The sequence below is a fragment of the Ranitomeya variabilis genome, chromosome 2, assembly GCF_051348905.1.
Source record: "Ranitomeya variabilis isolate aRanVar5 chromosome 2, aRanVar5.hap1, whole genome shotgun sequence".
In the NCBI taxonomy this organism is placed as follows: domain Eukaryota; kingdom Metazoa; phylum Chordata; class Amphibia; order Anura; family Dendrobatidae; genus Ranitomeya; species Ranitomeya variabilis.
In genome coordinates this window covers 740,345,450-740,355,658 of record NC_135233.1, presented here as the reverse complement: position 1 = coordinate 740,355,658, position 10,209 = coordinate 740,345,450, and the positions used below count along the sequence as shown (strand labels likewise).

The 10,209-nt window shown below is 41.1% G+C and overlaps 1 long non-coding RNA gene across 2 annotated transcripts in view; it reads right to left on the bottom strand.

Annotated features, from left to right (window-relative positions):
* Nucleotides 1–3,181: 3,181 nt before the first annotated feature.
* Nucleotides 3,182–10,209, bottom strand: part of LOC143809890 (uncharacterized) — a 119,872-nt gene continuing 112,844 nt past the window's right edge. For both annotated transcript variants that reach the window (XR_013222514.1, XR_013222513.1), the window contains one exon: nt 3,182–3,350. This is a non-coding gene — a long non-coding RNA (uncharacterized LOC143809890). The remainder of the gene's footprint in view (nt 3,351–10,209) is intronic.

Here is a 10,209-nt window from a genome sequence, read left to right as displayed (position 1 = left end):
TTTTCTTGGTACAACCTAGAAACCCTGATATCTTTAAAGAGACATTTAAACAAGATCATCCCTTTAGGGCATAGTTTACTCCATGACAGATGGATGCTTTCTACAGGGCAATTCACCATGCTGCAAAAGTGGTATAATGAAGAAAAATCACAGCACTCCTGAATCGGTGCTCAAGTAGGGTTCAAAACCAATTAAATATATTGAAAATTTGGCACTCAAAGACATTTTGGATAATTTTTCTTGATTTTAATTGCAGTCCATAAGTAAGTACAGACGTTTCAGTCTCAAACATCTTTCTTCAAGAATCTAACATGCTACGAAATGTATTTATTATAACCTGGCTATTTAGTGTGCAGCATATGTCCATGTGGCACCCCAGGGTCCTGGTTGTCACAGTAGCGTTGCTTTCCTCCCGGGGAGAGTGATGCTACGTTTGGAGGCAAGAAAGGATAGCTGTAATCAGGTACCACAAACATGCAACATATTCACACTCCAGGCCACCAGGGGGAGATTTTGATCCTATTTACTAGGTGACTCCCCATATATATAACTGATAGTCTGTAGGGAAAGTTAGTGAGTTCCAGACAGCAGTCTGAGGAGGACAGAGGGTTTATGGAGCTGTGCATGCCACAGAGCTGCAGCTCCCAGAAAGAGACATTTAGAAAGCTGAATTGATTGCAGTGAGCATGCAGGAGAGGAAGCCCAGGAGAGGATACCAGAAGGGGACCAGCCCCAAGCAGGCTGCCTTCTTCTGAGGCGCAGAAATCGGGTAGCCGGAACACCGAGGTTGTAAGGTCCTCCACGCCCTACATCAGAGACCGGCAGACAGCTGAACTTCAAGTTCCTTGTCCGACCCAACACCCAGGAGGCACGGTGACACCCTTCAGAGCCGGGTCACCTAAGAGACCCTATAAACAGGCTCAAGGCGCCAGTCATATGGGTTTTGTCCTATCCTATTCCAGGGACAGAGAGAGATAACATCTGTGAGGACCTTATGTGAAGCTTCTAGCAGTAAGGGACTACACCACTACAGCGTAAAGGAAGGCTTCTATTTTCCACCTGGATAAGGGGACTCTGGACTTGCCTCCAAACCAGCTGGACCCTACCTGCACTGTGATCCAGCGCCCTGGACTATGGCTGCTGAAGTCTTCAGTAAACGAGGTAAAGAGACTGCAAACTTGTGTCCTCATTCCTTACTGCACTTCTCACCATTCTACCATCTACACACTGGGAAGCCCTGGGGATATACTTCACCTGTGGGAAGATATACCATCTAGCTGCCATAACATCACCCCAGATGACCCCTTAAAGCAGCGTCGGTCACCTTGACCGAATACCACAGGTGGCATCACGAACATAAACTTTATTCCCTTTAAAGACCTTTCCCTTTTACATGGGCGCCCAGGGCCACGGACAGGGTCGCAGCCACGTGACATTCCCCTGTGAACGCCGGACCTGGTACCGAGTACCCCATGGCCCTGGCGGGCGACTCATCTATACAAGTTGAAATGTACATTGAAATGCAGAACTGCATTCATAAATGTAATTGTCAAATGAGGAAACACGAGTTCTTTCTCATGTGTAGGATTTTATTTTTTTATTTATTTGTTTTATTTTTTTAAGTTCAAGACTCATTGCAGCACACATTGTGAAATTAGATATTCCTTTGGTATTGCACTATTTAACAGTTAAGCTTAATGCAATAATTGTTTCTCTCTTCGACTAACAAAATGCAACAAGCCATTTCAAAATATTAAATAGATATTTCAATCCTGCTGAGAAAATTGCTGCAATGCATTTGATGGTAACTCTTTCAACTTTAAAAGTTGTGTGCCAGGTATAAAAGTTATCCCCTATATGGAACACTAGTGGTCTGACTGCTGAGACCCCTACTGATCTTGAGAAAGGACCTCCACTCCATGTGCACCATGTGCACCTCCACTCCATTAATTCTTATTGAGACTGGAGAATGCCAGTAATAGCAGAGCGTTGCGCCATAGACAGTTAATGGAGTTATGGTGCACATGTTCTACTTCTGCTCTATTCGGGTAGGACTTTGCAGAGCTGCATTTTTGGGATCAGTGGGGATCCCGGAGGTCAGAACTCCAGCAATCTATACTTGGTACAAACCTTTTAACAACAGAAAAAAATATGGTTTATCTAATGAGGTTGTCTCAATTCTATGTGTCTTACTAGTGCATCATAAAAAGAGATCTCCTGCCACAAAAAAGTGTATCTCACTCTAGAGAACCTGGCCGGCACATATAGTACTTGGTCATCAATTAATCAATGACTACAATATAGTACTGTATTGTGAAATAATTATAGAGACAATAGCGACCAACAAGCACCACCACTATATTAGGCCTTTCAGGTCCATACACAATATCACGTGCTGACAAGTCAGGAGGACACTGTGTACTGGGCTCTGAAGACAATAGATGAAAGGAGGGAGTAGTAAGTAAATATCTATTTGTTTTTTGCCTGATCTAGGGTCTGATTTAGAGACCTGATGCGGGGTCTTATTTGGGGAAAGGGCATGATCGATGCAGGAACTAAAATTTTAGCATGGAACCCAGCACTATCTAGTAATGTTCATGTACATTTGGTCATTGTAGAGAAAAGTTTAGTTGGTGCAACTTCCCCAGAGCATATAGCTTCGTATAAGAGTATAAGAGCTTATCTGAATAGTGATAGCACTTCCCGAACAGCTACCTCGGTATCCTGGATACCTGGAGCGCTCCCGATAGTCAGCTTTTCGTTGCCGCAGCTGAACGTGTTGCGGCTGTGTGACAGTCACAGCACATGCATGGAGAGCCCAACAAACAGACTATCCATCCATGTGTTGTGTCTGTCACACAGCCGTGACCCATGCAGCTGCAGCGCCGAACAGCTGATTATCGGGAGCGCTTCATGCATCCAGAATACCAATGCAGCCATTCGGAAGCGCTATAGCTATTCAGATAGGCTCTTATCTGCTGCTATGTGCTCATCCCTAATAGCTTCCCTTTAATGTTTTAAAAGGAGCGGCATGGCATCTTGCATTGAGGTTTTGTATTCCAGTATAGAAATATTCTCCTTTTTTCTGATCTGTTTTTTTTTAATCTAATTTGATGGCATTTTTCATTTTATATACTTTTCCATGTTAAAAGGAGAGCCATCTTACCTTAGCTGCTTCAGTCAGAAAATAAACTTTTATGGGAGTTTGCTGTGGGCTTGGTCTGTGACATGGGTAGAGCTTCCTGTGTATGAACGGGAGGATGGAGTTGGAGCCAAGCTGCCCCATTACTTATTGTCAAATGTGTAATCTTCAGCATTTTCCATCTTATAATTTATTATTATCTTGACCTCTGATGAAAAAGAGAAGTTACTGGTCTCCAATACCCGGTGACATAATGTATAACATATAAGAGAAAAGCAGTAGCACAAGTGACAAAGGTTCTGTTTAGAGCTCAGTGACAGTTTGGTGCACAGTGCTGCTTGACAGTTTGTGACCCCCCTCAGAATTTTCCAGATTTCTACATAAATTTGACCTAAAACTGAATCAATTTTGAAAGAAGTCTTAAAAGTAGCATAAAAAAACAAATCAAACAAATAAGCAATAAATATTAGACTGTCATTGTTTTATAGAGGGAAAATCACATATCTGTTAGTGTTAAAAGTATGTGAACATTTGCTTTTTGTATCTGGTGTGACCACTCCCCATTGTCCAGCACTAACTGTATTTAAAGCGAACCTGTCAGCAGTTATCGCCGATATAAGATGCGGCCACTGCCATTCAGGGCTTATCTACAGCATGCTATAATGCTGTAGATAAGCCCCCAATCCGACCTGAAAGATAAGAAAAATAAGTTTTATTATACTCACCCAGGGGGTGGTCCAGTACGATAGGTGTTGCAGGTCCGAGTCTGGCGCCATCCCATCTTCTTATAATTGCCGCCCTCCTGCTTGTTTCATGGCTCCCTGGCATCATGCTCCTGTGCAGGAGTACTTATCTTTCCTGTTGAGGGCAGAGCAGAGTACTGCAGTGCGCAGGCGCCGGGAAAGGTCAGAGAGGCCCAGCGCATGCGCACTGCAGTACTTTGCTCTGCCCTCAACGGGGCAGATAAGTACCCCTGCACAGGAGCATGATGCCAGGGAGCCTGTGAAGCAAGCAGGAGGGCGGCATCGCAAGAAGATGGGTGGCGTCGGACCTGAACCTGCGACACCCATCGGACCGGACCACTCCCAGGTGAGTATGATCTGTGGATCTATCTTCTCATTTCTGTGACTAGCCGGCAGTTTGGTAAGATCATAAATACATACACTACATTCCAGCAGATTGCCACAAGGTCCAAGGTCTCATAATCTGGTAAACTACTCTCTGGGTTTTATAATCGGTCAGTTACTAACAATACAATTTTTATTTTTTTCTGCAGCTTGACAAATTCTATGTTAATCTGTTTTTGAGGGGTACCATACTCCTACCACATTCTTTTTGTCTACACGCCTACATGGCCCCGTTCTTTCCATAAAATTGTCTTTTTGTATAGTCTACGGAAACAATTTGATTATAGCCTTCCAAGAAATTGACATATATTCTAATACTGAGAGTAATATACTGTAGTTACAATTTTTACTATTACCACCACTTAGTTAAAGTAAGGTACAAGTGGCTACACAGAAAGGTAGGATTGAAAATGCATGGGTGTTATCACAAGATGAGTAACTTGAAGCTGTGAAGCAAATCTGTAATGGGGCCTATTAGTTATTACGTGCTGTAACATATTCCTGGTGCACTGTTATATGAAGCAGCTCATGGTATAGAATATAAACAGGTATTAGGTGTATTGATCAAATTATAAATCACAGTAAAGCATAAAAAAGGAAAACACCTAGCTAAATTACAACTTGTCTATCTTAACTCAACAGATTGAACTGTTAATGGCCCACCTGGTACGATAGATCCTCTAAAGGTGTATTTACGCTGAAATATCATTGTGAAGGAGCGTTCTTACTAATGCTTGTTTCACAATTATCTTTGAGTGTAAACAGGCTGCCGATCCCCTGATAAACAAGCAAAATTTTTGTTTGTTGGGTGAAATGCCCATTCGTTCTCCGCCGTGCATTGTCCTGTGTAAACATGACTTGCACTGACAAGAGCTATGGCCGCATATGCACTCTAAGTGATTAGTCAGTCTGCATCGTTTACTTTGGTCTGCCTCTAAAATTAGCTAATAAACGGCTGCTGAATGATAAAGGTTTACTGATCATCGATCATTCAGTGTAAATGAGTAATAAACTGTAGGTCAGTCTGAGCAGTATGGCCTGCAACTGCAAGTGATGGTGCAGCAGAGTGGGTCTTGATGGATGAGATGTGATCAGCGAGGACCAGGACCATATAGGACGACAGCCATGCAAGCAGTCAGGTGTGCAGATGCATAGGAAACCAGTGTCTTCCAGAAAGGATGCAGTTATTCACAGGAATGCAGTCTTGTATTTTACAACAGGAAAATGGTTAGTTACAGTAGTAAATGTAGTATGGTATTTTACAGTACCAGAAATGTATCCAAGCTAAGATTTAAAGCAAATAAATGGTTAACTACAGGATACCAGTGTACTATAAACAAAATAGAGATTTCCTTAAAGAGAAACGTTACTTTGATGGCATAGGCTAGGTGTGCACAACATATACCTGAAGTTTGTTATTTGCATGCTGATAGGTTGGTGTGGACAACACCTAGTACATGGGACTAAGCTTGGAAATCAGGAGTAGAATAGACACCTGACTGGAGCTGAGCCAAGTTACATAGTGGCAAACGCCTGTCCATCTAAAGGTGGAAAATTCTATTTAATACCCAGTCACCTGTCCTCTGCCTGAGATGACCTTAAAGGCCTAGAGTGATGATGCCAGAAGAGTTCGCCCGGTAATCTGTGAAACTCCGAGTGGACTACTGCAAAGCGAGGCAGTCACAAGTCAGTAACACCAACACCAAAGCTCTTGCATAAACCAGAGTTCTTCCCCAAAAAGGAAGTCCCTACTTATACTTCAAATGCCCACCAGTAAGCCCATCACATCGTCCCTATGTTTTACCTTATGTTGAGGAATTATTTGATTTTCTCAAGTTGCCGATGCAAATCTAGCATCAGACAACATGAAAAATGACATACTGCTGTACCAAAATAGAGAAAGCTTTTGCAAACATTTGGTTCAAAAATCTATCTAATAGTTTAAAGTTTTTCTGATTAGAACACAATTCATGTTTTTTTCTTAAATAAAATACATTGAATAAAACAAAACTCTTAAAATGACTTTGTAGGAGATACACATAGTTTTTTAAATACATCTTATTTTCATATATAACTACATGATGAAATTAGTGGTCTGAACTGAGAAACTCACCAGTTCTAAGAAGACGTGCAATGGAAATCTGATCATTACACATACAGTCATTTAGAAAGAATCCTATAACGTACATAGTAGAGTTTACTTCCTGACAACTGAATTCAGATCAATAACGTGATAACCATGGTTTACTCGCTTTAGAATTCCATCTAAAACACTCAAAAATACCTGCTGATGAAGTCATATTTCTAACAATGCCATGATATAGTGCTGCAAATGTGAAATAGAATTGTAAAATTCTTTAGTAAGAGAGGTCTAAAAGGTATTGGGTGTTTCTTTCACTTCTGTAAAAGCAGTGACAAATGATCAAATGTGAAGATGTTACTCAGAGCTAAAAACGTACCATCAGTTACCAACCCCGCCAGATCTCAGATATAATATCATGATTTCCGTTCTTTCACACGCTCTGAATATTCCAAAGAAATCTCTTCTTGCACAAGAAGAATCAATATTATTCGTCACTTCTTTAATACAAATAAGATCTTGTCCAATCAGGGCGAATGGTGGGCATCAAGGAGGGATGGTTCCATGCTCAGGACTCCACTGTCCAATGATAGTAGAGGTGCCACCATGCAGGAGCTCTCGCTTTGGTACATTAGGATGCCTTCAGCTCATTCAACGTTACATTAAAACTGTGTAAATGTAATCACACAGCCATATTCACTGGTTTTATGGCATTTACAGTCCATTTCAGACAAAAAAAAGCAGACACACGAGTGCAAACCACATGGCATACTGGCATTATTTGGGCTTTGAAGTGAAGATGAAGCATCCAGAGGAAACCCACACAAACACTGAGAGAACAAACAAACATAAATGCAGATTGAAGCCTGGCTTAAATTGAACCCATAACTTCAATAGTGTAGAAATGAAATTAAGAAAATGGAATACAAACAATACACACATTTCTTGTTGACTGGTTCTGGTTTAAGCCCAAGCAAGATAAATAGAGACTCGAGATGAAGTCCTGGGCTATCATTATAAGACCTAACTACAGTCTATCAAAAGATATCAATTTGTAAGGAACCATTAATGAGCATGAACTCTCAATGTACTGAAGCACCTTACTTGTCCCTGGTATCCCATGCATCCTGTGTGCTTGTACTATAACTACATGATATAAACCAATAGGCTAAAATCCTTCCGTCATTGTATCAAAATCTGATTATAGTGAACTGGAAAGAACAAAATGCTTAATCTATAAGAATAACTCATCAAAAATCCCTTCACATAACTGAAAATATAAGGCCTTATTCTTAGTTTAGTAATACAAAGTGTTTTAAGGAAAATCCCAATTTAAGCATAATTAAAAAAAAACCCTCTACTTTATCTATCACATCATTGTGACGTGACATACACATTGCACCAGGCCAGCTACTGAAAAATGGAGCTGGGGATATCGGAACACTGGAGGCGGTTCACAGGGCTCCCATCCAAAGTACTGACATGGCCTCTGGGCCACAATCTTTCAAATCAATTCCCTCATCTCTACTATCTAAGCCTACAACCTGCAGTAACCACCGATCAACCAAACCACTGCATGACCAGCTCTATCCTCGCCTACTGTATCCTCACCCATCCCTTGTAGATTGTGATCCCTCGCGGGCAGGGTCCTCTCTCCTCCTGTACCAGCTATGACTTGGATTGTTTCAGATTACTATATTTGTTTTTATTATGTAAAAACCATGCTATGTGGGTTTGAATAAAGTCTACTTTTTCACCTTGAATTCTATGGAGTGCTGCCTTCCTTTTTTACATCTATCTATCTATCTATCTATCTATCTATCTATCTATCTATCTATCTATCACAAATCTATCTATCTATCTTTCTGGAGGAACATTGATTTACGTATATAGCTGTTTGTCTTGTGTATGTACAATATGTGCACGTTCTGCATGCTAGATACGTGTCAACGTACATTGTTTTGGATGTACAATCAGCTATGGATTGCTCATTTTTAAAACAGCTTTCACCATTTTTTTAGTACTAGTATTAGACCGAAATTGATAATTTCAGGAAACTGAGTCATTTCACATAGTTGCACATTGATAGTTGATTTTAGGGTGTTACTGCAAATTTCCATTTAAAAAAAAGCACTGCGTATTTGTTTAGATGTACTTTCTATATTTGCTATCAATGTTAAAGGGGTGGTCTGAAGGCCAAAGTTACTTTCATTGTAAATCCCTATTTATTTAGTGCCATAATCTTAACTATTTTCTAATACACTTGAAATAAAAATTCCCTATCCTGCCCTAACTACACTGTCTAACTGCCTTTGTATTTTTGTTGCCTGCTTCCATTTTGATAATGCTAAGTTTGAGAATCCCAGTGCCACAGACCCTTCCCCCTCCCTGAAATGAAGCATCATCAGTGACACTCATTTCATTGCCTGGGCCCATCTCCAAGATATCTCCCCTCGCTACCCTTCTGAACAAAATATCCCACCACCACTGTCTCTTGCAAAACTGTGCCCACTTTTACAATTGTTACCACCATTATATGCCCTCACTGTAACATTATTCCCCCATCTACAATAATAAACCATTTGCTCTTCGGCTTCTTCATGGAGCGCTTAGTATTGGCCCCATTGTCTCTTCTCCTCTGTGGCGCTTCGGGGCTGAGGTGTCTGCAGCGGTGTAATGACATCACCAGCATGCTGACATCAACACTGTGCTGCACATTGTGGCCTGGATTGAAACACACTCCTCTGCCTCAGTCCCGGCGCCGCCATGTATAAATGTATTTGTTTCTTAAACACGCAAATAAATTTGAATATAAGAAAAAGGAAGCAGCGTCTCCTGGACAGCTCTGCGGGCAGCACAACAACCATTGGCTAGCTGCATGCTGCCCGTGGGCCAAATGTTGTGCAGGCCTGAGTTAAGAGTTCTGTGATGGCCATATCATTACCTCTAGGATCTCTGTCTTTACACTGAAGATAGATATTTATGATGTTGGCTGTATGGTTTGGGTCATTGCCCTGTTGCTGAATAAATTTAGAGCCAATCTGATGCCTCTCTGATGGTATTGCATGCTGGATGATGTGCTTTAATGAATAATTCTTCTACTTTACCTTTCAGTGTAAATATTCTTGGTTACAAATCATCTAGTCGTCCTATGTTCTCTGTAGTGTTATTTTCATCTCTTCAAACAGATCCAGGTTTTCAACTATTACATGCATTATATAGACACAAATCCAGCATCAGTCTCTAAAGAACAGTTAATTATAGATTATCACAAAATAATATTGTACTAAGCTACACAGACCTATATGTTATTCATATACCCCAATTGTCAATTTTTCAAAACTACCATATACAAATACTGATAGTTCAAAACATCGACAAAAATCTTGGAATTAAAGAGGTTGGGCACTACTGTACATGTATGTTTCATGTGAACTAACTGCCATAGTGTCACCCACAGTGTGGGAAGACTAAGTGCGACACAAGGGGAAGAGTGGAAGGATGCCCAAACGCTAGGGAAAGGGGGAGTGTAGAGTGAATAGGGAAGGGGGATGAGCACTGGTCAGTCGACACTGTTCTCTAAAGAGAAGAAGGGAAACAAACAGGGGGAAGCAACTTATCTTGAGCAGACTCAGAGAAGTATCTCCAAACATCCTCCAACAGTACCAGAGAGGAAGTAAGCCGACTGCTATAGCTCCAAGCCTTCACAAGGGCAAAAAATGTGAATATCACTGGTGACTCCCTGAAGCAGACTAGGAGTCTATAAACACCCAGGCCCAAGTGTGTCAATTAGAGCTGGAGGGAGGTTGCCACTGGGTCCAAAAGTCAGAAGGATTAAAAAGGCGTCTGCAATGCCAAAC